At 43.1% G+C, this 27,585-nt stretch overlaps 1 long non-coding RNA gene across 1 annotated transcript in view; it reads right to left on the minus strand.

Annotated features, from left to right (window-relative positions):
- Positions 1-349: 349 nt before the first annotated feature.
- LOC112070599 (uncharacterized) overlaps positions 350-27,585 on the minus strand; it is a 69,404-nt gene continuing 42,168 nt past the window's right edge. Inside the window, exon 3 of the long non-coding RNA XR_002893931.1 lies at positions 350-441. This is a non-coding gene — a long non-coding RNA (uncharacterized lncRNA). The remainder of the gene's footprint in view (positions 442-27,585) is intronic.

Consider the following 27,585-nt stretch of genomic DNA (forward strand, 5'->3'; position numbering starts at 1 on the left):
CCTAGTCCCTGGAGAGGGTGCCATAGCTGTGTAGTCACAGGTATCTCGTTCTGAACTCAGCAGCAGTGCAATGCCTCCTGTACCGCAAGTCACGTTTTATCCCCCTAAAAAAAGCTAGGCAGACGCCAACTTGTGAAAGGAGGCAAGTGCTTAGGTTAATGACTTGGTTCCTCGCAGCAAAGAGAGACATCACTGGTAGATCTGTGACTTCAATAGCAGGCAATAACCACAGTTAGTAAGTCATATGTTGTATTATTGAAGCACATAGTTAAACTGTGAGTGGCAAGCTTTACACACATACAGACAGACACACCACATACACAACACTGGTCAGACTGACTTACCACTGTTGCGATTTTTGCGGTTGGACTTGCCGCCAAGCAGCATCTTCAAGCTGTTCCTGAACATGACTGCACCGGTCTGCAGCGGCTATAGAGAAATCTGCAGAAGAAAAAGGGAGTGTTATTAATGTAGGCTATATTTACTGATGTTGGTTATTATTTGTTGTCAGCGGTATTCACTTGGCATCTAAAGCTGGGACCGAGAGACTGAAAAATAGCTTCCATCTCAAGGCCATCAGACTGTTAAACAGCCACCACTAACACAGAGGCGCTGCTGCCTACATACAGACTTGAAATCATTGGCCACTTTAATAAATGGATCACTAGTCACTTTAATAACGTTTACATATCTTGCATTACTCATCTCATATGTATACACTGTATTTTATACCATCTATTGCATCTTGCCTACGCCGCTCGGTCATTGCTCATCCATATATTTATATGTATATATTCTTATTCCATTCCTTAACTTATTATTAAGGTAGTTGTTGTGGAATTGTTTGATTACTTGTTAGATAATGCTGCTCTGTCGGAACTAGAAACACCAAGCACTTCGTTACACTCGCAATAACATTTGCTAACCATGTGTATGTGACCAATAACATTTGATTTGATTTAAATTGCAAGTGGTGGGATAGTGCAAGGGGCAGATGAGGTAAAGATATTGCAAATTCCAGAAAGATCACCACAGAACACCACAGAAGGTAAATTGTACTATTCTGTCACCTAGTAAATGGTTTTACAGAATTCAGGTACTTAACAAGAACAGCAATCTCACAGGTAAATTATTCATCCTCTTATACATACTGACATATTCGTAGTCTCTATGAGGATGAGGTGAATACAACATTAGCAGCCTGGTGGGGGAGATTTTGTTCCTTCCTGTGTGTTATAATAACTCTTCATTCATGAGATTTGTCATGCTTCACTGAATTACTTAAGGAATATTTTAGTACCTACGTCAAACAACGTTCACACCCATACAACTGATAATTACTGGTGTGTGTGAACGTATAGGTGTACCTTTATTCAACAGGCTTTGAAATCATGTTCTTTTGTGTCTTTGTAATGTGCAAAGTAGTATCAGTGCATATGTATGTTTCTGAGCTTCTTTTTAGCTTGCATCCGGGTGCTTTTGTGTGAGTATATGAGAGAAAGACCAACAGAGATAAAAGGAGAGAGAGAAAAAGATTGTGTCCGCCTGCCTTTCCTTTCTCTTGCTGCCACGCTGCATGATAATTAAGCAGGAGAAAGAGACAGTTGTGGAATGAGTGGAAACATTGGCTCTCCTCTAAGCAAATAGAGGAGGCCTAAAATGCCCCCTGAGCTTTAGTGTCTTGGGAATCTTTGGTACCACGCTGTTAAAATCTTCTGCTTTCTTCGGTCACATTACAGCTTTTAGAAAGAGCCGACTGTGGTTCCCTCTCATACTTATCCTCTTCAACTTCATCTTTAGAAAGTTTGGATTAGCCATTTTGGCTTTTCAGGTATTCTCTCGTGTTTGGCTAATGTCATACATTTTTCACACAAGGTGTCAAACATGGAGAACTACGACCACGCCTAATCCAAGAAGACACGGCGCTTTTTGAGCCGACACTGGGCTTGGGCAGTATCCAAATTGTCATACCTTCATACTGACCTTGAGCAATACCTGGATATTCGGTAATACCGCCACTGAACAAGGAGCGCTGTTTTCAAACCCCACTGAGACTCTGTACTCCAAAAGGTTAGCAATGCTAACAAGTACATGTAACATCCCATAAAGAATGCTAACATTTCATACAGTCTCTTGACCTAAACTATTCAAGTAACTCACAGTTTGCTGCACGCACAAAACAAACTATTAGACCACAAGGCTCTTGATCCAGGAGGGGATTCTCTGCTGTTACCAAGCAAAGCTTGATTTTGGAAGAAGCTAACCACTAGATACTGTAGCTAACTAGCTATTAAATTAGCAAACCAAATGCAGAGCATTCAGCAAATTCTAGACAGTTAACTTAATAGTAGAAGATGTCTAGCTGGCAAACATTTAGTTGTGAGTTCCATACTGTAACTAGATCACCTGGCACAATGCTGTACAACAGTGAGTGACTCACAAGGCTCCGGTCTCTCGTAGTGGTGTGCTTGTAAACAAACACCATGTGACTGGGGACTAACGGTAAGCTTCATAATGAAAAATGATGTAACAGGTGAAATGAAGAACGCAATCTTCTTTATTTCCTAAAGTACTGCACAAATTGACTGCAGGTATTTCCTTAAAAAGTAGCAACAAATATTGAAATGGATATAAAAAAAATATATATATTTAAAGGTATTGAGAAATACCCCGGTATACGGTGTATCGACTAAGCCTATCCGACACACAACCAGTCCTGAGCTGAGCGCACACCAAAGAGGCAATTAGCAGCAGGAGTGTTCCTGATATTTGAGGAAAACCAGAGACCTTTAAAAACTCTTTCAACTGGTGTCAGCCAGTCAGTGCCATAGAGGCAAAGGGAGAGGACTCTGTTTCAGTTTGGCTTGGTGCTTTTGTGTTGTACGCTGGGGGGGGAAGGTAACTGTACAGTAACAGATGTTCCATGTTAAAGCTGGGGAATGACTCAGCGAGACACTGGACCCTGTGGCTTCTTCTGGCAGCCCACAATGCCAAACAACATCAACAAAGACAAGCCAGCGTGAAGCTCCCCCGACCTCCTCTCTCCTACCCTATCCTGTTATTTTCTCCCTCCACCCCCACCTGTAGCCTCTCTTTTCCAATGTTTTCATCAAATCCTCATTTCCCCCCCGTTTCTCACTCCAGTCAATCCTCTTTTCAATCTCTAGTGTCTAGTTTGTTCTAGACACGGTCTATTCATCTCCTCCTTTCTTTTTATCCTCCATTCCRCACTCTTTCTCCATGTTAGCTAACAGTACATGTACCCTCCATATGTCTGTGTATTCCAACTGTAACTCAGACCCCCCTCCCTTTGTCTCTCTCTCTCTCCCCCACAGGGGGTCTGTGGCCGTGGTCTGACCGCAGTCGGCTCTCCCTGGTGCCATTTCCTGGAAGCCTCTGCTTCGCCCCTCTACTTTACCACCACCCCCATGACTGTAGCAGCGTGACGTGGCAGAAGAAATAAAAACCAACAGCCTCCTTCACTTTGACTCCATTAAATCGGTTCGATACAATCCAGAGTTCCTCTGGTTCACTCTCTCTCAGTGTCTAAAAAAACCCGCACAGCGAGCCAGCTCGGACTTAAAGCACAGCGAGGGTGACTGGCTTAAACAAAGGCAGCCATTCTGAGCCAAACAGACTTCCTTTAACGTTTTTATCTCGACGGGCAGAGCTACATCTTCATTTCCCGCCGGGAAGTGTCTGTTCTAGCAGGTGCCAGGTATAGGAGGGAACTCACAATGAGCCCAAAAAATTCTACACATGTTCAATTAAACGAGCAAAGCTAAAAGGAAGTTGATAGCAGTACATACTGTAGTATATATATATGTGTGATTTCATTACTTTAAATGTAATTTGCATTGTGCATTTACCGAGTCATTTGTCAGTCTACTTAACCATAGGCCCATGTCTGAACCCCTGTATATTATGTACATTACAATCGCCTAGTGGCTTTAACGGCATGCTGGTCAAGGTATTAGTCAGGCCTGATTATGGCAGAAGCCCAGCAAATGCAACACACATGGGTTGGTGGGTGGTAGGTGGAGAGAGGGAATATCTACACATTTTTGTAGTAAATCAAACCATTTTTCTCATACAACAATCCAATGACCCAGCCCTCCTTCCCTATCTCACAGGGGAAGAGTGGGGAGAAAGGAGGGAAATGACTTGGCAACCTCCAAAAGAAGCACACTGCTTGAAGCCATTCAGAAGCACTTCACACAATCCTCCCGTTACAAGAACACTACCTGGTGCCCCACAGGACAAGCACACCTCGACACCTCCAAGCGCCGTCTAGGCTTTAAGTTAACTGCCATGTGATGTCATTGTCCTCCTAGCCAAGTCTATGCCGTATGTGTTGCCTTCTCTCTCCTCTTGCCGTTGTGCTCTTCATGTGGGGAAGGAAAAGGGGGCCCGGGTGCCCACTGGAGCCTGGTACTGTGTAATTAATGAGCCGCAGCGTGGTGGCGCAGCCCTCCACCATGACCTTACACAGCAGCTTCGCGGCTTACGCTAACAGCATCAGCAGAAAAACAGGCCCGGCATCAGGGCCTGTCAGAGACGGGCACCTGTCCTCGACAAGGCTACAGGGACTAGAAATGAGAGCTGACGCTGAATCCAGATTAGGACGCGATGTGACCTTATCCAAATGGCATAGCATCTGAGGAGAGAAGGTGCTAGTTTGACAATCTGTCCCAACAAGTGAAGAGTTAACAGTGATACATTTGGGCGAGTGAAAATGAGTGGCTGGTAATTGACATGCAAGGAGAGTAGCAATCTAAGACCATAACCAGACTGCTTGTTTGTTTGGTAGCTTGAACACACAGGTGTGTTTATGTGTCTGTTTGCGGTACAGAAGGAAGCATCTTCCCTGACAGCTCAGCAATATGCTATCAGCAGCCCCTTCTTCCCTCCCCTTGGAGGCCTGATCACAGATGCAAGGCATATGTTCGAGAAAATGGCGATTGGAGGCTGAACCTTCATCAACGCTATTGTGTGTTCACTCAGACAACAACCCATCCACACAGCCCATGCTGAGGGGCACAGAGCATCCTTGGAGCTGAAAGAATTGTCTAAGACTGCCTTAGAACTGGGCAGGGTTGATCTTTCCAGCGCTGCATGGCCTGTCCTGCTCAGAGGCTTACTCGCGTGCTGCAGTAGCACCAACGGCATTAGACCGGGTTGACTGTGTTTTCACCGCTGCTCCATAGTGCAATCAACACTGTTATTCTTTAGGATTTGCTGCTGCCACAAAACATGGCTGATATGGGTGTGAAAAGTGAAGGGAGGTGTATAGTACTACCACGTTGGTTGAAAGGGTACATATTTTAACAGGCCTCTGTAGAAAACTAAGGGGGGGAGGTTTTAGAAGTGGTCATAATTATCCCTGTTATCCTAACAAATACACGCTACAACATCAACATCCACTAATCACGCTCAGAGGCCCATCGGAACCGTCCGTTTAGGCAGTCATTACAGTTAGTCATTGTTGGTTTTTCAACATATCTGCTCCTTTACGACATCACAAAGGCCACGGCAAAACCATCAGATAACCTGTATGATTGAAGATAGTTGTAGGGCATTATGTGCCCACCTGCAACCATTTTCGAATGATAATCAAGGGACACTGTTAGCATGTTTACCTAAAATATATTTGAAAAAGAGTTTCAGCAGCAAAATCACCCCTCGTTCCAGACTAGACCCCCACAAAATAAAGAAACAAAAACAACCCATCCAACTCCATGGTAAAATCCCCCACTTTAACGGACAAGCAGAAGGAGAGTGACGGGAGGGATGGGGGCTAAACCTACATAGGGTCCGTCCCTAAGCTGCCACGCACACTGGCAACCGCTCAGATGTCCATTTCAGTCGTGCCGCTGCACCACTTTAGCATTCTGGAGACCCTGCCCAGAGTGACTGCTTTTCGGAGGGGAGGGGGGTAGATTTTCCCCTCACAGCCTTTCAGATTAGGCTCAACTCACATCACATCTTTCCCACTCTATACCTGATTATGGAATTCTCTGTTCCTCTCACACTAATAGGAAAGCGCTTTAGAAGAGGCTAGCTGAGGGCCAGACAATGCTTCGCCTGACACCACCTATCTCTCCCCCCATGGAGAGCTAGCGGTCGATACCACTGCCTGGTTTGAACAGTTGGCTTACTGGCTCGCCGATCATTACCTGCCTGCCAGTCAGGCATAGCGAGCTCTACTGCACTCGAAAGGTGAGGGAAGAGAAAACAAGCTTTAAACTTGACCGAGTGAGGGCAGGGACTCCTGCAGAACCGCAGGGACTTTGAAGTAAACGAGAGTAATGGAATGGATGGTATTGCACAACGAGTTCACATCAGACTCACTACAGTAGGTTTTTCAGTAAGGCTTTGGTTTTGGAGAATAGTAACAATTTTTGAACGAGGTATAAAACATGTCAAACATAGAGAAGGTTTACAACCCTGAGACAGGATCCCCCATCTCTCCCTTTAAAAAGTTGCAGTCCTGCCCCGCTTTCTTTGAGTACGCTGGATGACTTGATGCTGAACTCTCAGAATGTCCTAAAAATATGATTCTTTCCAGTCTGAGGAGACTAGTATATCCAAAACTATTAAAAATAAGAAGAAGCACAGGGAGTCCGCACAAAAGCCAGTGTGCTGTGAAGTGCACACACATTTGCTTCCTCCCATCAGAGTAGGCTACATCTCTGATAACACCACATTTATACAGGGCGCATTAGTGGTGACTAACAATCACCTCTAAYCGATGGGATGAAAGCTTTTGGTTTCAATGCTGCAATTGCTCAAGAGAGAAAATTAGTTTCAGCTCAAGGATTCCATTTTCCGAAACTCTATATAGCTCTTATCTCAGAGTTGGGAGGCACTGAATAAGACCTTTATACTCCAGACTCAAATCTGACTTCTATAACAGACTGTGGAGCATTGTTGTGTTTATCGGTCTACAAGAGCTGAGAAGCATTTATGATAATCCGCTATCATGGATCAGGGGCTAATGTGAATATATATGATATTATCAAAATTAATGGGTCCTCCCTGGTTGAAGAGGAAGTTTTAAGCCATGTGATTTTCCTCGTGGAGATGAGCCCTGAAAGCCTATTTTTGTGGTTGAGTGCTACATACTGTTGTCTCAGTGAAACATATAGGCTAATTTAGCTTAGTTTGTGACTAGCTGGATCCCAGGGACTCTGAAAATAAAAGTCATGATCTTGCCAGTATGCTGCCTGCATCACAACCTTGCATATTGCTTTGACTATCTATGCTCTTGTAGTGCTCAGTGCAGTACTCCCTTTTAAATCACATTTCCTAAACAGATATCTAACTATATAGCCTAACTAGCTAGCTTACCTGTCCTAAAACGGTGTACCACACAAGCACAAGTGATTCAGAGAGACTGTGACAGCAGTGGGCGAGAGAGTCAGTGTGTGCTGCAGTACCCAGCTGCTATCTCAGCATGACCGTCTCACACTGCCAATCCACTTCCCACGGCAGAACATAGGGAGTACAACAGGAGTGTTACAGCAATCACAAGTTGTTTGTTTTCAACAGACCGGGAGAGAAGCACCGGCTCATAACATTAGAGGGGGAGGAGGTAGTGCAGTATGAAGCTTTACAGGAGGCTTGGTAGAAAGCCAAGAAAGACAACCAGCATTAAATCAACTTAATACACTTACTCTCCTCGTCCCTCCTCTCATTCCTCTATATGAATATGTTCATTACAAATACAAGTTATGAAAATAAATTACCTCCACCATTTTGATGGTGTTAAATTAGTTCATTGTGAAGGCAATCCAAAACAGTAAATGGTTTAGTGTTACAACTGAGAGGAGTAGTTCAGGATAAAGGAAGTAACAAAGGACAGCCTCCACAGTGTGCTGTAAGTAGAGGCAGAGCGTGTAAAGGCCGTGTGTCAGGTTGTGATATCAGAGATCCCCATGACAACAGCCTGGCACTGACACCATTCATTTCTCTCTCCAGGGGGGGCCTTTTTGAGCTCTGAAAACAAGATGTCACTGTTGACCTCTCGCCCCATGAAAATGGCAGGTCATTGTTACGCCCAGGAGGCACTGTGGTGTGTCGTATGATCTGTTCCCTTTGGAGGGTCTCGCATGTCGCAACATGACGCTGTTTGCTTTTTGAGCTCATGGGTTATTCTGTTTCTATGCACTGAATGGGGTGGGTGTCATCGGGGGGGTGTACAGACACTTTAGTGCAAAGGTTCAGGTATTTTTCAAATGGGGTCCTGCTGCCTCTTCTCCTTTATCTGTCATCTTTGACTTACGCACAAAACCAAACACGGTGATGAAGTCATCTTATCGTTATCCCAACGTAAATACAATTGAATACAGAATCAATGTGCTGACGTTTACACTAGAATGCAATTTAAATCTAATCTTAACCTTACTGTAGCAGTTATTATACACATCTTTGCGGAGAGATATGATGGCAGAGAGGCCTCAACTTGCATCGACTATTCTACAATACAGGGCTCCCCAACTAGGTGGGGGACTGGGGGTGTTGTCTCTGTAGACTAGAGCACACTGAGTTGTGCAGGCTTAATGGAGAGCATGCGATCAAAGTGTTCACTTCTTCAAAAATAACTGAGTGTGCTTGTTCGGTTAGGTTTCAAAGAGCTCCAACATCTCACATCTCTATCCTTTTGATTTTTGTCCATTTCACATAATTGCATTCCTGCGTCCAGCCCAGCTACAGCCGCTGTATAACATGGGCATGCAAAGTTTCAGTTTGATCTGCATTGCGGAGAACCATCATAAAAACAAGGATGTCAATTAACCAAAGTTATGACAACAATAGCAGTAAGGAAGTGTCTAAATATAACTTGCTTCATCTAATTAAAGGACACTCTACTGTATCTTTTCGGATATTTACAGTCTTTTGATGACGGCTCTGAAGAACGCAGACATTTTCCATTGTACTAACAATAGCTGAAGCGAAACACATTTACCGTACCACACTGGTACGAATGCTCTATTTTTTTATAGAGGAGATGAAGGGAGAGAAGAGCCTGAACAGATTGAGATTCTGCCTTCTCCTCATCGTGTCATCAGGTTTCACACCTCCACCTTTGAAGCCACTAGGTGGTGAATGAGAGCCCACAGGCTTGAGGACCACACTGGAACAACACATGGCCCTCTACTGTTATTCTGCGGGAACCTCAAACAATAAATCAGCTGCGGGTGCAGAGTCCAGGGAAATGGGAGGGGAAACGAAGAGCGGTAGAATTTACAGTACTGGTCATAGCACCGTTTCCTGTGTTTGGTTTTTGAATGAGCTCTGGGGAGGATCAAGGGGCCCTGATCCAGTGAGCAACAGTAAAGCTGATAAGAGAATGTCATTTTAGAGGGACGTCAAGTTGCTAACGGCAACTCCAGTTTCTGCAATCTCATGTTGATTTTCTGGTAAGTAGCCATGTGTAGTCTGAATTAGGAATGTGACAAATAGAAAATGTTCCTTAACGTTTAAACTACTATTATTTTATTGGTTTTCCGTTAAAACGATATGACATTTTCATAAAATTCCATGCAAATTCACAATGCAGCTGCGCTGCTACCAGCAACAGTTTGGGTTTCACAGTGCATCCCTTTCAGATGGTTAAGCACTGCACCTGTACTACCATTAATGTACCTCAGTTCCACCTCCTAAAGTTTACATTTCTTTCTCATTTAACTTCTCAAAGTATTCCCATACAGGACTTCGCTGCTGTCGCTTGCCTTTCTCTGCCATTTTTCCAAATGTTAACGACGATGACGTAGTGGTAGAGAGTCAACGCCAAAATAATTGTTTCCTCGACTCTTGCACGTTGACGACTCCCATTTATAAGTGTCAAGATTTGATAGGAATAGGAATCGACTCCTAAGATGTATAATTTTTTAAACGGAGGAGACTGAGTAGCTGCTGTACTTCCAAGAACAAACACTTGCATCTTTAATAGTGAGCTAGCAAGGGACAGGAGAGAGGGGGGAAGGGCACAGCATAGGCAAGTCGTACACCAGGGAGACAGTCATAACCGTGTACTCGGCCCATCTATCGGCAATCAAAAGTTGTATGTTGCAATAGTACAGGTGCAACACTTAGCTCTCACAGTCACACATAGCATCTGCGCATGTGCCCGGGTTAACTTGACGCCATTCACAGCGTGGTAGCCTGGGCACCAAAACCCTGGAGAAGTTGACCTCGCACTTCAACACTCTTAGTTGTGGAAATTGACCCACTATGAGGTTTACTTTCTACATCGACTTCATATCATTGAGTGAGTCTACCTTTAGATTACACAACTTTCCCCAGGCCTTTATAGCCTATCGTCTAGTTAGGCTATGACACATAAAATGTTTTTTGTGATAACTGCTCTGTGATTTTAATTTTGTAGGGGGGCTAAAAACAGTTTTTCGGTTAGGGATTTTTCTTAACATTAACAATTCCAACTTCGTTTTAACGTTTAAAAAGTTCACACCCCTAGTCTCAACGCCTTCTAGCCAGGTAATGATGTTAGTACAAGACCAAGGACTTAGAATAGGCAGTTTATCTTCCAGCATCAGTATCACATCCTTCCCCAAAGCAAAGGTATTGGTGAGAATTGTCTAGACTACAGAAAACAAAAGGAGGGCTGGGAAAAATGTCAGCAATATTGGACATTCCAGCTCCTGATGCTCCAACAGGAAGAACTCTCGTAATCCTCCTGCTGTTGTGATTAAGTCATACTTTGGTAGATGACAATGTCTGACAGTTGTAATGACATTATCTTCCTGCCGAAGCATTTCATGTGACATGTCAAACCCATTCTTTACTCACAGGGACACATGTCATGTCAGCACGCAGCTTTCTGACACCGTCGTTCTCTCAGTGACAGCACTGTGCCCCTCATGCCCCCTGAGTCCTGACATGGTAGCAGCTGACTACTGTAGCAGGCGGAGGGGAGCTGCTTTTTGCTCCCCGACCTTGTGAGGTCTCAGAGTAATCAGTTACAATGGCAGGAGAGCAAGCCTCTGTGGCAAACAAAATGGCAGGGGGTGGAAACCGAGAATGTCTTGGTTTAATACGTTTTGATGGGTTTGTTCTGCGCTGCTGTTTTCACCACGGGAAGGCTCCTGTTGGGAAGATGCCCCGCCGTGAATACATTTCCGACTGTGGAGACATTTCATGACAACCCAAAAAAAGCCTCTTTACACCATTCTTGTGATAGGTTTCTCACGCCACAAGATATTGTATTGTCCTCTCTTTTCCTTGCAATGTGAAAGCAGTGCATGTCTGACAGAGCATGAGCTGGTGCATTTCTACAAAGCAGTGGATGGCAGTAGATATAGATGGGCAGAAGGGGGGCAGGGTGTGTTTATAACACGCTTACCGTGGCACAACCTTTCGGCGGAATACAAATACGCCAGCAAGGCAATTCCAGGGGACGATAATGATTGTATTCAAACTGAAACTCTAATTATAATGCATCAGTTAGCGACAGTGGATGGTTGCATAGCAACAGTGGTACCAGACTGCTATAAAATGGAGGGAGATACAGGCTACACTGTATATGAATGTGTGTGCATGTCCATGTCTGTAACAGGTTTGTTTAGCAAGAGTAAACACACCAGATGAGAACCAGAGCCATATAGAGTTAGGCCAACTTTTAGAATTTTGAATGTTGGACTATTTCTAGACATTCAGGGACATAGCATTGTTGAAATATTCCCCATGTAATGTTAATGGGGCACTAACATGGCTGCCATAAAATGCTGAAGTGTAATGTAAATGCATAATAATTAAGAAAGCACATTGGCCCAACTTTCTATATGGCTCTGATAAAAACTATATTTTCCATTACTAGGATAAGAAATTACATTTATTCATGCATATATGTATGTGTTCACCCATCTATCCATGTACGTATGAGACACCCTAATGACATTTTTCCTTTCAGGTTCTGAACCGCTAAACTTGTGACCGACAAACACTTATAGCCAATTGAAGTAGCTAATGAAGTGTAGGCACTTTCCAAGAAGTCTCATTCCTTCTCTTTGTGTGGTGTGCTCTTTTGTCTCTCTCTGTTTGTTTCAAATCCACACAAGTTAGTTCCATTATCCCTGGCCATCCACCTGAATCCTGAGTGCTGCTCCAGGTCTTTAGAGGGGAGTAATTCCTCTGACGTGCTTTTGTCCTCCGCTTTGCATGACAAAGGACTGCAAAATCACCCTTGGGATTATGAAAGGGAGAGGACAGTGTTTTATATAGGTGTGTCTGGCTGGGCCGAGGGGCTGGGAATGTATTGAAACGGACAAATGAGAGATTCTGCAGCGCAATCGTTTTTTTGGGATGGCGCGGATCACTTTAATACTCCCACCCACACAGCTGTGTGCACTGCACACTCACTGGCACATTAAAGTGCACATCGATCCACACACACAAAATCATGCCTAAAGTATCAGGTTAAAAACACACACAGACCAGACCATTCTCAAAACCCCACTACGACGTGCTACCTTGCAACACTCAAAATCGATATAACCTTCGATTTCCAGGATGGGGGAAGCCATTTAATGCTTAGTCTGTACCACCCAGACAAGATTGTTGCTTTGCATCATTGTCTTCTCATCCAAGCACACAGCTAAAGAGAGTTCGAGGAATTATACCATTAAACATGCTGTCAGGATGGCGCAGCGATACGCTTAAACCTACCATCGCCACAACACAAGGGTGAAAATCAGAGCTCTATCAATCGTACAGGAAGAAATTCTGATACTTTGAGTACAATTAACAGATACAACACGGTGCCGACGTCGTTGGCAGGAGGTTGAGGGCTTTAGACACTGTAATCCTGACATAATGCATTCAGAATTGAGCCTAAGTGGGTGAAGGCCTGGCGCTGAATCAAACTGCTGTGTGTGTTTTCTTTACCTTTCACACTGCTAAGACCCGGCACAGCTGCCTCTTTGATGAGGCCATTCCTCTAACACACAAGGACAGGATATCCTTCAGGAGAGTGGGAGTATGGCAGTGTGTATGTGAATGTATGGGGGGGTCTGAGGGTATTTTGCGCTCCCTTATAATATAGTCGGTCAAGCGGATGTAGAACATGGAAGTAAAGACCACGTCCTAAAACCAAATCGGGAAACACTTGACGGTTGAAGGTTCCCCGTACTCTGATCTCACAAATACAATAGTGGTGTAGTGAACCCCTGGATTAGACATCATTTAACAGTATTACTGTAGAACAGTAATGAGACAGAAAGCATTAATGGCTCGCAGTAATTTACCAGTACTAGATTATGTAATCTAGCTCTAAGAAAACAAAGAAAGTAAGACTTAATTGTTTAGTCAACGAGGATGTTAGTTTTGTGAAGACGCAAGCGAGTTTATAGGCCGTCAGTGGCCTCAAGGTGATGTGTGTAATAACTAACCTGGAGTAACAACCCCCCACCCCCCGTGGCTAATGGCTGTAAATGGACAGTCACCAGAATCAATGCATCATTTTCTGAAGCCTGACCTACTTTATTTTCTTCAGGGAAACCAGCAGATCCAGGGCTATCGATAATACTGTCTTGATTCATTACACCAGAACAAAAAATATATATTTTCCCCAAGACAACCAGGGGTTTGGAATAAAATGTGGAATGGGCCTTTTATCATCTGAGTCGATGTATAATGTGATTTGGTCTAGCAAGATAAATGGGCAGCAGTGTGCTGTAGTGACTAGGGAGAGGTAAACAAAAAGCTGCATTTTACATTATGCTGGGTCAGCACATTCCCTGAGGGCAAAACTGGATTGAAATAATGTAATTCCAAACCGTGTCTACTGGGATACTAGTCAGTAGGGGTGGTGATGTTGGGAGGCAGTGCAAACAGGTCCTTTTAGCCAGGCTGTCTGGATTGACACAAGCCCCTGATAGAAAGGATAGGACAGGAGACAGGTAGACAACCTCATTGGATCTGACCATAGCGGCAGTAAATGTCTGCTCCCTTTCAGACTCCCCAAGTGTCACTTGCTTTATCCTCAATGTGAAGGTGTGTTTTGGTGGCTCAGCTGTGATCTATTTAGCGGCTTGACTTGTTGAGCCAACACCCTGTTCCAGCTAAGCTAGACCCGGCCGAGCAAGGCAAGGCCAGCAGCACTGGCCAGAACAAGATAATAATATCATCAGCTGTTATCAAAGAATGGCTCGACTTACCACACACTTTGGGCAATATAACTCCATTTAGCATTGTATGGTTTTTAGTATTCCTCCGTTTAGATCTTTATCTGTAAGGCGAGACGGAGCACGGCAGGGGAAATTCTGTGCCATATGTTCAGAACTCTAAGCAGTCTGGTGGTAACACAAAGCGTCTTCAACCACTAAAGTGTCATCAAGCCGTCAACACAAAACCACTACCACAAAATGTGCTATAAAACGCCTTATTCCAGCATATGACAAAAGAGGTTGATAAAGCACCCTGGAGTCTGGCACCATCCAGTCTAGCACCCTTTGGCAGAGCACAGCACTATCAGATACAGTAGCAAAGTAAAAACCACCTTCACTGCGCACATTACAGTGCTATGGTATGTATTGCATTGACAGCTTGTAAAGCCATTTGGCAACATCTTTACCCCTGTCAGAGTGGCACTACAGATGGAGATCAACAGATCTGCAGTAGCCGAGTCCTGTACTGTAAAAACAGAGTGACATTGATTGCTGCACTGTAAGTGTTTCATTAAAAAAGATCAAGGATAATACATTGCGTGTCTCTATGTGTCCCTCACAACCACACCATAACTCCTGTGGGGCTTCTAGAATCCTATCATGAAATGCTATAATGTCACCAACAATGAGGTGCAGATGAAATGTGACATCGCCATGGAGATGTCTCAGAAGTGTGCAGACAATAGAACATTTCATTTTCAGCCAGAATAGTTTTTTTTGTCAAAAACTATTATAAAGACGTAGGCCCTGTTATTACAGGCTTAGCAGTCTACACTCGAAGTACAAAGAACCGTAGTGGATTTCAAACAAATTGAGAGAGAGACAGAGAGACAGAGAGAGAGAGACAGAGAGAGAGAGAGACACAGAGAGAGATGCTCTGTGTATAACCCATAAGAGTCTAAGACCTGTCTAAGTACTACTAAGCTGTATGGAATCGTTGCTATTTGATTTGGAATTTTAAGACCCCTTGAAGTATCCCAAAAAATATATTAAAAAAAAACTTGATGAAAACAAATGTTTGGCCTAACTGCTATTAGCCCATACAAACGCATTGAATAACAGATTCACTACATGGAACAACAGTCCCTCCCAAAAATCTAAAGGAAGTTTGTTCTGAAGTGTCTGTCCTATATCTGAAAGTTCAGGAAACATTGTTTTTTAGTTGTTGTTTTTTTTACATGTATTTAACCCCTTATTTTTGGCACTAAACAAACTCTTTAAATGCTTCCAAATTCTAAATTCTACCTCAGATGAGTCTTGTGAGCCCTGTGGACGTCCTAGACTCACGTCCTCGTGAGAGTATCACCTTTCCACAGATGGCTCATATTAGTGTGTAGGCCAAACTGTTCATACGCTACAGACGATTTTGTGAGAAGACCGATTTTAGGGATGTCTCATGGTCTGACAAACACCACTCTAGCTCTGTCACCTTTCACCGCAGTTGCATAAGTGCGACATAGGCAGATGTGGTGGATTGAGATGCATCCAATGTAAACTGACAATTTTTTATTATGCTAATTATATTTCCACGGGGGAAAGCAGACATTGACCTTAAGGTGATAACCTACCATCCATGACGCCTGTAAGATCGCCCCAAAAAGATTCCCACAACACTTGACATGAGTGAGAAACTAGGTGTATAGCAGCGTTAGACCCTCATGCTATACTGTATACCAGAATATGAACTGATTTACAAGAATGTAAAAAAAACGTTCAATTAATACCGTATCAAAGGGAACCAATTTGAGGCAGTTTGCGTGGCATTATAGCCTGTATTCATGTAATGTCAGAGTAGTAAAAATGGAGCAAGAGAGGGCTGAGAGATTTTTTTTTTTTAAAGAACAAGAAAATGGAAAATAAAAAATGAAAGGTTTGAGGCAAGTGTTGTCGATAATGTGCAGATCGGGAGCTTTGGAATACAGAGGATCTTTCTCATCACTGCTGTGTCTGTTATTACGGTGACGATGGAATCTGTCAAATGTTCAGATGCTAGGCTACTTGCTAATTATAACATTGGAAATACTGTAAATGTCTCGTCTCATTTGAGGATGACTTGGCATAGAATCTCTTCCCTAGCCGTTCTGTAATCAGAGAACAATGGATGCATCATTTAGACGTAAGTCAGTCTGATGTGCTCCTCCATTAGGCCTTGAGCCAAAGAAGAAATGCAAGGGTAGAGAAGGGTCTGTAGATGGTTCCTACAGCCTGGTAAAGGTCGTGTCCATTCCCTGAGAGACATGTCAAACCCTATCAGGAGGATGAGTCTTCTCTACGTGAGACAGCCTCCACTTTGGCTATGGGCAAACTCTTGAACCCAATGGCAGTGAGCTATGGAAAGGTTGTGGTTGCGAGGCGAGTCCTGGTTAAATGTTAACTATTTCAGGCATCCCAGAGGTGAAGTAGAAGACCGAACCTTCAGCCTGATTGCAGCAGAACCACATGAGTGTGTGTATTTCAGCAGCTTAAACAAATGACTAGAGGTCGGCCGATTGTGATTTTTCAACGCCGATACCGATTATTGGAGGACCAAAAAAAGCCGATACCGATTAATCGGCCGATTTTTTCATTTATTTGTAATAATGACAATTACAACAACACTGAATTAACACTTATTTTTACTTAATATAATACATCAATAAAATCAATTTAGCCTCAAATATATAATGAAACCTGTTCAATTTGGTTTAAATAATGCAAAAACAAAGTGTTGGAGAAGAAAGTAAAAGTGCAATATGTACCATGTAAGAAAGCTAACGTTTAAGTTCCTTGCTCAGAACATGAGAACATATGAAAGCTGGTGGTTGCTTTTAACATGAGTCTTCAATATTCCCAGGTAAGGAGTTTTAGGTTGTAGTTATTATAGGAATTATAGGACTATTTCTCTCTATATGATTTGTATTTCATATACCTTTGACTATTGGATGTTCTTATCGGCACTTTAGTATTGCCAGTGTAACAGTATAGCTTCCGTACCTCTCCTCGCTCCTACCTGGGCTCGAACCAGGAACACATCGACAACAGCCACCCTCGAAGCAGCGTTACCCATGCAGAGCAAGGGGAACTACTCCAAGTCTCAGAGCGAGTGACGTTTGAAACACTATTAGCGCGCACCCCGCTAACTAGCTAGCCATTTCACATCGGTTACACCAGCCTAATCTCAGGAGTTCATAGGCTTGAATAAACAGAGCAATGCTTGAAGCACAGCAACGAGCTGCTGGCAAAACGCACGAAAGTGCTGTTTGAATGTATGCTTACGAGCCTGCTGGTGCCTACCATTGCTCAGTCAGACTGCTCTATCAAATCATAGACTTAATTATAACATAATAACACAGAAATAAGAGCCTTTGGTCATTAATATGGTCGAATCCGGAAACTATCATCTCGAAAACAAAACGTTTATTCTTTCAGTGAAATACGGAACCGTTCCGTTTTCTATCTAACGGGTGGCATCCATAAGTCTAAATACTCCTGTTACATTGCACAACCTTCAATGTTATGTCATAATTACGTACAATTCTGGCAAATTAGTTCGCAACGAGCCAGGCGGCCCAAACTGTTGCATATACCCTGACTCTGCGTGCAATGAACGCAAGAGAAGTGACACAATTTCACCTGGTTAATATTGCCTGCTAACCTGGATTTCTTTTAGCTAAATATGCAGGTTTAAAAATATATACTTTGTGTTGATTTTAAGAAAGGCATTGATGTTTAGGGTTAGATACAGTCGTGCAACAATTGTGCTTTTTCGCAAATGCGNTTAATATTGCCTGCTAACCTGGATTTCTTTTAGCTAAATATGCAGGTTTAAAAATATATACTTCTGTGTATTGATTTTAAGAAAGGCATTGATGTTTATGGTTAGGTACAATCGTGCAACGGTTGTGCTTTTTTCGCAAATGCGCTTTGTTAAATCATCCCCCGTTTGGCGAAGTTGGCTGTCTTTGTTAGGAAGAAATAGTCTTCACACAGTTTGCAATGAGCTAGGCAGCCCAAACTGCTGCATATACCCTGACTCTGTTGCAAGAGAAGTGACACCATTTTTCCTAGTTAAAAGAAAATCATGTTAGCAGGCAATATTAACTAAATATGCAGGTTTAAAAACATATACTTGTCTATTGATTTTAAGAAAGGCATTGATGTTTATGGTTAGGTACACGTTGGACAGTCCTTTTTCGCGAATGCCACCGCATTGATTATATGCAACGTAGGACACGCTAGATAAACTAGTAATATCATCAACCATGTGTAGTTAACCTCTCTTGGGTAGGGGGCAGTATTTTCTCATCTAGGATGAAAAGCGTGCCCAGAGTAAACTGCCTGCTACTCAGGCCCAGATCCTAGGATATGCATATTATTAGTATATTTGGATAGAAAACACTCTGACGTTTCTAAAACTGTTTGAATGATGTCTGTGAGTATAACAGAACTCATATGGCAGGCAAAAAACTGAGAAAATCTTAGGTTTGTAGGTTTTCAACTCTTTGCTTATCCAAGATAGTGGAAATGATGTCATGTTGCACTTCCTAAGGCTTCCACTAGATGTCAACAGTCTTTAGAACCTTGTTTGATGCTTCTACTGTGAAGTGGGGGCGAATGAGAGGGGATTGAGTAAGGTCTCTCCCAGAGTGCCACGAGCTGACCATGCGCGTTCATGTGAGAGTTAGCTTGAGTTCCATTGCATTTCTGAAGACAAAGGAATTCTCCGGTTGGAACATTATTGAAGATTTATGTTAAAAAGATCTTAAAGATTGATTCTATACTTCGTTTGACATGTTTCTACGGACTGTAATATAACCTTTTGGACTTCTCGTCCGTACTTTCCGCTGCGAGTTTAGATTGTGTACTGAACGCGCGAACAAGGGGGAATTTGGACATAAATGATGGACATTATCGAACAAAACAAACATTTATTGTGGAACTGGGATTCCTGGGAGTGCATTCTGATGAAGATCAAAGGTAAGTGAATATTTATAATGCTATTTCTGACTTCTATTGACTCCAACATGGCGGATATCTCTTTGGGTTGATTTGTCGTCTGAGCGCCATACTCAGATTATTGCATGGTTTGCTTTTTCAGTAAAGTTTTTTTTAAATCTGACACAGCGGTCAGAGAAGGAGAAGTGGATCTAAAATTCCATGTATAACACTTGTATTTTCAGCAACATTTGCGACTATTTCTGAAAATGTATGTGGCTCTCTCTGCAAGAACATCGGATGTTTTGGAACTACTAAACATAACGTGCCAATGTAAACTCAGATTTTTGGATATAAATATGAACTTTACCGAACAAAACATACATGTATTGTGTAACATGTAGTCCTATGAGTGTCATCTGATGAAGATCATTCATTTTATCTATATTTCTGCTTTTTGTGACTCCTCTCTTTGTCTGAAAAAATGGCTGTTTTTCTGTGACTTGGCGCTGACCTAACATAATCGTTTGGTTTGCTTTCGTCGTAAAGCCTTTTTGAAATCGGACACTGTGGCTGGATTTACAACAAGTGTTTCTTTAAAATGGTGTAAAATACATGTATGTTTGAGGAATTTTAATTGTGGAATTTCGGTTTTGAATTTGGCTGTTGACAAGGTGAGACGCTACCGTCCCACATCCCCTAGAGAGGTTAACTAGTGATTATGATTGATTGGTTTTTTATAAGAGAAGTTTAATGCTAGGTAGCAACTTACCTTGGCTTCTTACTGCATTCACTTAACAGGCAGGCTCCTCGTGGAGTGCAATGTAATCAGGTGGTTAGAGCGTTGGACTAGTTAACCGTAAGGTTGCAAGATTGAATCCCCGAGCTGACAAGGTAAAAATCTGTCTGTCTGCCCCTGAACAAGGCAGTTAACCCACCGTTCCTAGGCCGGCATTGAAAATAAGAATGTGTTCTTAACTGACTTGCCTAGTTAAATAAAGGTGTAAAAAAATATATATACACATTTTTTAAAAACATTTTATATATATATATATTTTTTTTTTATCGACCAAATCGGTGTCCAAAAATACCGATTTCCGATTGTTATGAAAACTTGAAATCGGCCCTAATTAAAAATCGGCCATTCCGATTAAATCGGTCGACCTCTACAAATGACAGTATGGGATAAGGACCGTCTTCGCTGCACTTACTATGGTTGTGGCCTACCAACAAGAATGGTTTGAAGTCAAAAGAAAATAGGTTCCTTTCTTTCTGAGAGGGGCAGGTTGATGGTGGGGAGCCTTTGTTGTGTGCAAGGTGTAATTGTAGCCCAAACAAACTGCAGCATTAAAGTCTGGGGGCCTCTGTCGTAAACTCTGTACAGTCTAATGAGCCCTCTCTCTGCAAACTCTATTGACTTCCCACATCCTTGCGCCTGGGGTGAAAAACCAAGGCATTCATACAGCAATTAGTGAGGGGTCTGCTTTGAACACTGCCGCTCATGCGAGTGACAACCATGTTTACAAGATGTCTGTGTGGAGCAACAAGTAGGCCACTGACATGATGAAAAGAGTGGGGCAGCAAGTGAAGCCGTTATTCAAGGATCTCTGAAAACTATGGGGGGTTCCTGTCAGCGGAGCAGGGGTGAAATTGGTTTCCAAAAGCAATCCCCCATTCCGTTCTCTGTCCAGTAGCCCTGCAAACACACTAAGCACAGTTTGAGGAGCTCAGGAAATGGAAAGAGAAAAACGTCTGTCCACAGGCAAACCATCTACTGCTAAAACTATAACCCCAGCTTTCCCTCGCTTGTGTTTCTCTGAAACAGAATTGGCTTTTCTGCTTAGGAAACTGCATTTAACTTGCTTCTAATTACATTTGCAGTCAGACAAGGTAACCATGGTTCAGAGGTGAGGGAGCAACCGTCCAAAACAGATTAACACACCCCCACATACCGTAGTTTTAAGGGCTTATTGACTGAGAATTTGACTCTTTCTTCTACAGGCCAAACATGGGTGCGGGTTTGTGTGGATAACAAACAATAGGCTAACCACAAACACATTCAAAACACGAGGCAGGGGGATAATAATATGTTTGCACGTAAAACGCATCGCATCCTTTCACTGCTGTTCCCGTATTGCTATTAGAGACCTGGCTCTGTCTGGCTGTGCGACAGAGGAGTGACTGAGTGGAACCAGATGAGGCCAGCCAGCACCTCTAATTAAAGTTAAGCACCACTAAAACATTAAGCTCGTCGAAAAGAGGCAGCGGGGTACAGAAAGGGCCTTGCTTTTTGGTCGATCACTCATGAGTCTGGGGGTTCCTGGTAACACATTGTTGTAGTGAGGGTCAATTCTCAGAGGCTAACACAAAGCTAATTAGCCATCAATTAATTAGCCTTAACCATAAGATCCAGAATCTACTTGGGGTAAGGAAATAAGAAATACTATGCTACTAAATGCTTACCCAGTGGACAAAAAAAATTAACAGGGAGAAATTGGCACAATTTCCAAAATTAACTTCTCACTAATGAGCTTCTAAGTGCTAAATACATGCTACATTGTTTACAAAGTACCCTACTCAAAAGTGTTAAAGACAACACTGAGGGGGACTACTTACTTTTAATGTTAAAACTTACAACATGCTAATACCAACCAGAAGCCTTCACGAATGACTTCTTTTCCAATCTGAAAAAGGAGAAGGAGCCTAGATTTTGGAATAACTGATTGTACAGAATTGGTGTGTCTCCATCTGGACATAGCTTGGCTGTCAGGTAGCCTAGTTGCTATCTTCATTTGGTGATAAACAACCTTGCTTGACACTGGCACTTCTGGACCTCCTAATGCAAACCATGTGTTGATCCAGTGTCCTTGGCAGGAAGACACAGTGAGCCAAAAACCACACAGATACAAGGACTGTTTGGATTCATAGCTAGCCTAAACATTATTTGAGTACAAACAGATTACTTTTACCACTGTGATGCGGAACTAAACAAAAGTTCTGTATCTAGCAAGAGCTTCCCAGGATCCTCTAGCTGCCATCGTATGTCCTTTGATGTGAAGTCAATGCCTTTCTACCTGGTAAAATGTGTTCCTTCTCCACCTACGAGTAGATCTATACGAGCATGACAACAACCACAAACTCCCTGTGGTCACAGAGAGGACCAATAGGGAGACAACCCTGACCAAGATAAAGGGTTAGAGGCAGTGCTTAATTTCAGGCGGATCCTGACGAAACAGGATCCGGCACCTCTCGGATTTTACTTTGTTTGTTCCGGCACCTATTTCCCGGATCCAGTACCTCAAGATTTATTAATTGTGTCACTGTTCGCAATGTAGACATTCTAATGAAAGCAATCCGTGTTAACTTCTTAGGCATAGGGGGCAGTATTCGGAAGTTCGGATGACTGAGGTGCCCAAAGTAAACTGCCTGTTACTCAGGCCCAGAAGCTAGGATATGCATATAATTGGTAGTATTTGATAGAAAACTCTGAAGTTTCTAAAACTGTTAAAAATAATGTCTGAGTTTAACAAAACCGATGTGGCATGCGAAAACCCGAGGAGAATCCATCCGGAATTCTTTTTTTGAGGGCACCACCCATTGAAATGGCTGTCTATGGGAAAATCAAAGGAAATCCTCCCAGATTGCAGTTCCTATGGCTTCCACTAGATGTCAACAGTCTTTAGAAAGGGTTTCAGGCTTGGTTTTTGAAAAATGAGCTAGAAATTTGTAGTTTTTCTAGGTTGCTCTCATTTTGACTGTAGTCTTGTGGCGCGCGTGGATGAGGGCGCGCACGTCGTTATTTATCTCCGGTAATGAACATACTATTCGCCACGTCTTAAATTGTATAGTTTATTTACATATTAGGGTACCTGAGGATTGATTCGAAAAGTTTTGACTTGTTTGGATGAAGTTTATTGGTAACTTTTGGGATTCCTTTGTATGCATTTTGAACGAGGGGAACAGGTGGATTACTGAATCAAGCGCGCCAACTAAACTGACTTTTTTGGTATATACAGAAGGACTTTATCAATCAAAACAACCATTTGTTATGTGGCTGGGACCCTTGGGATTGCAAACAGAGGAAGATCTTCAAATGTAAGTGATTTATTTTATCGCCATTTCTGACTTTCGTGACGCCTCTGCTGGTTTGGATAATGTTTTTAATGCTTTTGTATACGGGGCGCTGTCCTCAGATAATCGCATGGTATGCTTTCGCCGTAAAGCCTTTTTGAAAATCTGACAAAGCGGCTGGATTAACAAGAAGTTAAGCTTTTAAACGATGTAAGACACTTGTTTTTTCATGAATGTTTAATATCACGATTTTTGTATTTTGAATTTCGCGCTCTGCAATTTCACAGGATGTTGTCGAGGTGTGCCGCTAGCGGCACGTCTAGCCTAAATCAAGTTGCCTTTTCATTATTTATCCCACCCCCAGAAAGACCATGTAAAAACCATGTAATCATCCTCTTCTAACAAACTGATTCCAGACCTGCGCTCTTATTTGTACATAGAGGTTATGGGGAGGGCTGGTTGGGTAATTAACTGATCTTGACACAGAAGGTCTTGGTAGTGGTGGTCAGCTAGTGAAGAGGTCCCTACGTAATCACGTTACGTAGCCTAGGCTAGTCGTCTCCCTAAAAAACGGATAAGAAAAGGCAATCGAGTTTGATGACATTTTTCAAGTCCAAAAATCCTGAGAAAGATGGTTAATCGAAGCCAGAACGAGCCAGAGTACAGTCAGTGCCAGAGAAGAGGAGCATCACCACCGGCACCTCCACTAGCTAATAGGCCTAGACGGGGAGCTCGGGGGGTTCAGTGCAACCACCGACGAAGTACTCAGAGCAGGTGCAATTTGCAGTTTAAGAACAAGCAAATGTATATCCCCTGGCTTGTCATGCAGAATTAAAAAGTTGGGCTGGACAACATGCAAAAAGGTACTGAGCTTGTGTCTAGAAATGAGTTGAGGGATTAAACTAACAAAATAGTGGGTGGAATGTACAGTAAATAAAACTAAAAAACAAAGAGCCCACAGAAAAGTTTTTTGGACATGCCCGAACCAAGGTGCATTTGGTGGCAGCAAGCCTTGTAGACGAGGCTAAAGAGACACCCAGATTATAGTTAACACTACAGCCAGAGACTTCAGAACAGCCTTAGAAGGAGGCTAAACGTCACAGCCACTGGCCCACTCATGGCTTTGCGCCAAAAAATGACCCTCAGGAGATAAATGAACTTGACATTGGGAGAGTCATTGTGGGAGGTTTTGAAAACTAAGGTAGGGGGGGGAAAAATCCTGTACTGTGAAGGTAATCTGAATATGTGCTTCATATTATCACATAGGCAGGAAGCCTATAGTGATTTATTTTATTTGAAGTTATATTCTGATATTTGTTCTACTGCTATATTGATGTCTTGAAAATTATATGAAAGTCAGTTCTTGTAAGCCCCACAGCTGAGTATGTGTGCATATGGCAGGTGTTCTGCAGTGTCAAGTGATGTCTAGAAAATTAGGCTATAAGAAATTCGGACTTGTGTAAGCCCAGCAGCTATACTCAAGTATGTGGGCATACTGCAGTGATGTCTAAAATGCTTTGAATTAATCAGCACCTTGGAGAGTGCTGTACATTTCACCACCGTAGACAGCAGGCTACTTGGCTGTTTGTCTGCTGCGCTGCTACGGTACCTCAGAGCCCCCCGGATAATCAACCCCCCCCACCCTCACTCGCTCACTATGTGTTCCGGAACCTCCCGATTTACAAATGAAGCACTGGTTACAGGGGTTAAGTAGTGGCACTGAAACAGTAGTAGTGGCACAGGTGACCGACCAGCAGATCAAGTTAGTGGGAGTCACAGAGGACACTCCATTGAGAGGTCTTTGAGGAATACTAGATGATCTGTAGGAATGCATGTCAGGTCTGTCAGTAAGACTTGACTATTAACACAAGCCACTGGCTGATTCAATCCGCTGCAACACGAGGGCATTAGAAGGAAATACAAAAAATATCTGACAGMTAGGGTTCTATTTTTCGTTTAAATTATTCATAGATTTCGATTATTCCTCTTCGCTGCTGGAAATGATGTTTTCAGGTGGAGGAGGCTTTAGGGGCTCAATGGGTTGTCAAATCGGATATTTCTGTACCCATACACTGGTAGAGATCAGAGAGTATATTCAATCCCCATCATCATCAATAACAAATGTAACCAACATCATCCACATTATCATCAACATCAGACCCGTTTAATCCGTAACAGAATGCCCAGGTTCTCAGAAAACAATCTGTTCTTCTCTGCAGCCTGGTAGACCATCTCTCAGTACAGTTGTGTTCTGGAGTTTACAGGCAGTGTGGGAGGACCAGAAGCCAAGGTTTCAGCTTACACAGCCGGTCAGAATGATGCACGAGGACAAGATGAGGTAAGATGAAAAACAGAAAGAGAGATGGGGAGGGGCAGTTGGAGAAAGGAGCAGTAGAAGAGACCTAGAATAGTGACTGATCTTGGACAACTTTGATGTAGAGAAAGTACATTCTTTGTGAGCACTGAACTGAAGGGAAAGATGTATCATGAGATGAGGGAATTCAGGGGATCGCTATGCCTCCCCTAGGGGGTGTTGATTGGCCTATAGATGCATAAGGGCTGTGGGTATGGAGGGTGATGAGGGGGTTTGAAAAGAGCGGTAGTGGGATTACATTGGCTTCATCACTCAAGCGATCAAACAGGAGGGGGGAAATGGCATCCATTTGTAAATGTGCTGGTGTGGGGGGGCTTCCTCTACGGTGTGTATATTTCGTGGGAGTCTACTACTACACACCTGAGTGCATAAACCTCTTGATAGTACATATGTCTAACCCATCAACTAAACAGTCACGTCAACGACGTGAAATAACAACGCCACTGACAGATCTGCTGCAGTCTGCATCAGGTGAGACCCCCGCCGAACGAACGCTTCCACTGTGTACCCGACCGCCTCGAAAAAACTAATCTGCTTCGTGCCGCGGCTCTGTTTATTTTGAGTTATATCACCTTTATTTATCCAGGTAGGCTAGTTGAGAACAAGTTCTCATTTACAACTGCGACCTGGCCAAGATAAAGCAAAGCAGTGCGACAGAAACAACAGCACAGAGTTACACATGGAATAAACAATAAACAAGTCAATAACACAGTAGAAAAAAATAAGGTCTATATGCAGTGTGTGCAAAAGGCATGAGGAGGTAGGCAATAAATAGGCCATAGTAGCGAAGAATTACAATTTAGCAGATTAACACTGGAGTGATAAATGAGCAGATGATGATGTGCAAGTAGAGATACTGGTGTGCAAAATAGCAGAAAAGTAAATAAAAACAGTATGGGGATGAGGTAGGTAGATTGGGTGGGCTATTTACAGATGGACTATGTACAGCTGCAGCGATCGGTTAGCTGCTCAGATAGCTGATGTTTAAAGTTGGTGATGGAAATATAAGTCTCCAGCTTCAGCGATTTTTGCAATTTGTTCCCGTCACTGGCAGCAGAGAACTGGAAGGAAAAGCGGCCAAATGAGGTGTTGGCTTTGGGGATGATCAGTGAGATATACCTGCTGGAACGTGTGCTACGGGTGGGTGGGTGTTATTATCGTGACCAGTGAGCTGAGATAAGGTGGAGCTTTACCTAGCAAAGACTTATAGATGACCTGGAGCCAGTGGGTCTGGCGACGAAAATGTAGCGAGGGCCAGCCGACTAGAGCATACAGGTCGCAGTGGTGGGTGGTATAAGGTGATTTGGTAACAAAACGGATGGGACTGTGATGGACTGCATCCAGTTTGCGGAGTAGAGTATTGGAAGCTATTTTGTAGATGACATTGCCGAAGTCGAGGATCGGTAGGATAGTCAGTTTTACTAGGGTAAGTTTGGCGGCGTAAGTGAAGGAGGCTTTGTTTTGCGAAATAGAAAGCCGATTCTAGATTTGATTTTGGATTGGAGATGTTTAATATGAGTCTGGAAGGAGAGTTTACAGTCTAGCCAGACACCTAGGTATTTATAGTTGTCCACATATTCTAGGTCAGAACTGTGTGATTTAACACACTGAACTCTGTCTGCAAAGTAGTTGGTGAACCAGGAGAGGCAGTCATTAGAGAAACCAAGGCTATTGAGTCTGCCGATAAGAATACGGTGATTGACAGAGTCGAAAGCCTTGGCCAGGTCGATGAAGACGGCTGCACAGTAATGTCTCTTATCGAAGGTGGTTATGATATCGTTTAGTACCTTGAGCGTGGCTGAGGTGCACCCGTGACCGGCTCGGAAACCAGATTGCACAGCGGAGAAGGTACGGTGGGATTCTAAATGGTCAGTGATCTGTTTATTAACTTGGTTTTCGAAGACTTGAGAGGCATGGCAGGATAGATACAGGTCCATAGCAGTTTGGGTCTAGAGTGTCACCCCCTTTGAAGAGGGGGATGACAGCGGCAACTTTCCAATCTTTAGGGATCTTGGACAATACGAGAGGTTGAACAGGCTG

Source organism: Salvelinus sp. IW2-2015, unplaced genomic scaffold, assembly GCF_002910315.2.
Source record: "Salvelinus sp. IW2-2015 unplaced genomic scaffold, ASM291031v2 Un_scaffold1377, whole genome shotgun sequence".
Taxonomy (NCBI): Eukaryota; Metazoa; Chordata; class Actinopteri; order Salmoniformes; family Salmonidae; genus Salvelinus; species Salvelinus sp. IW2-2015.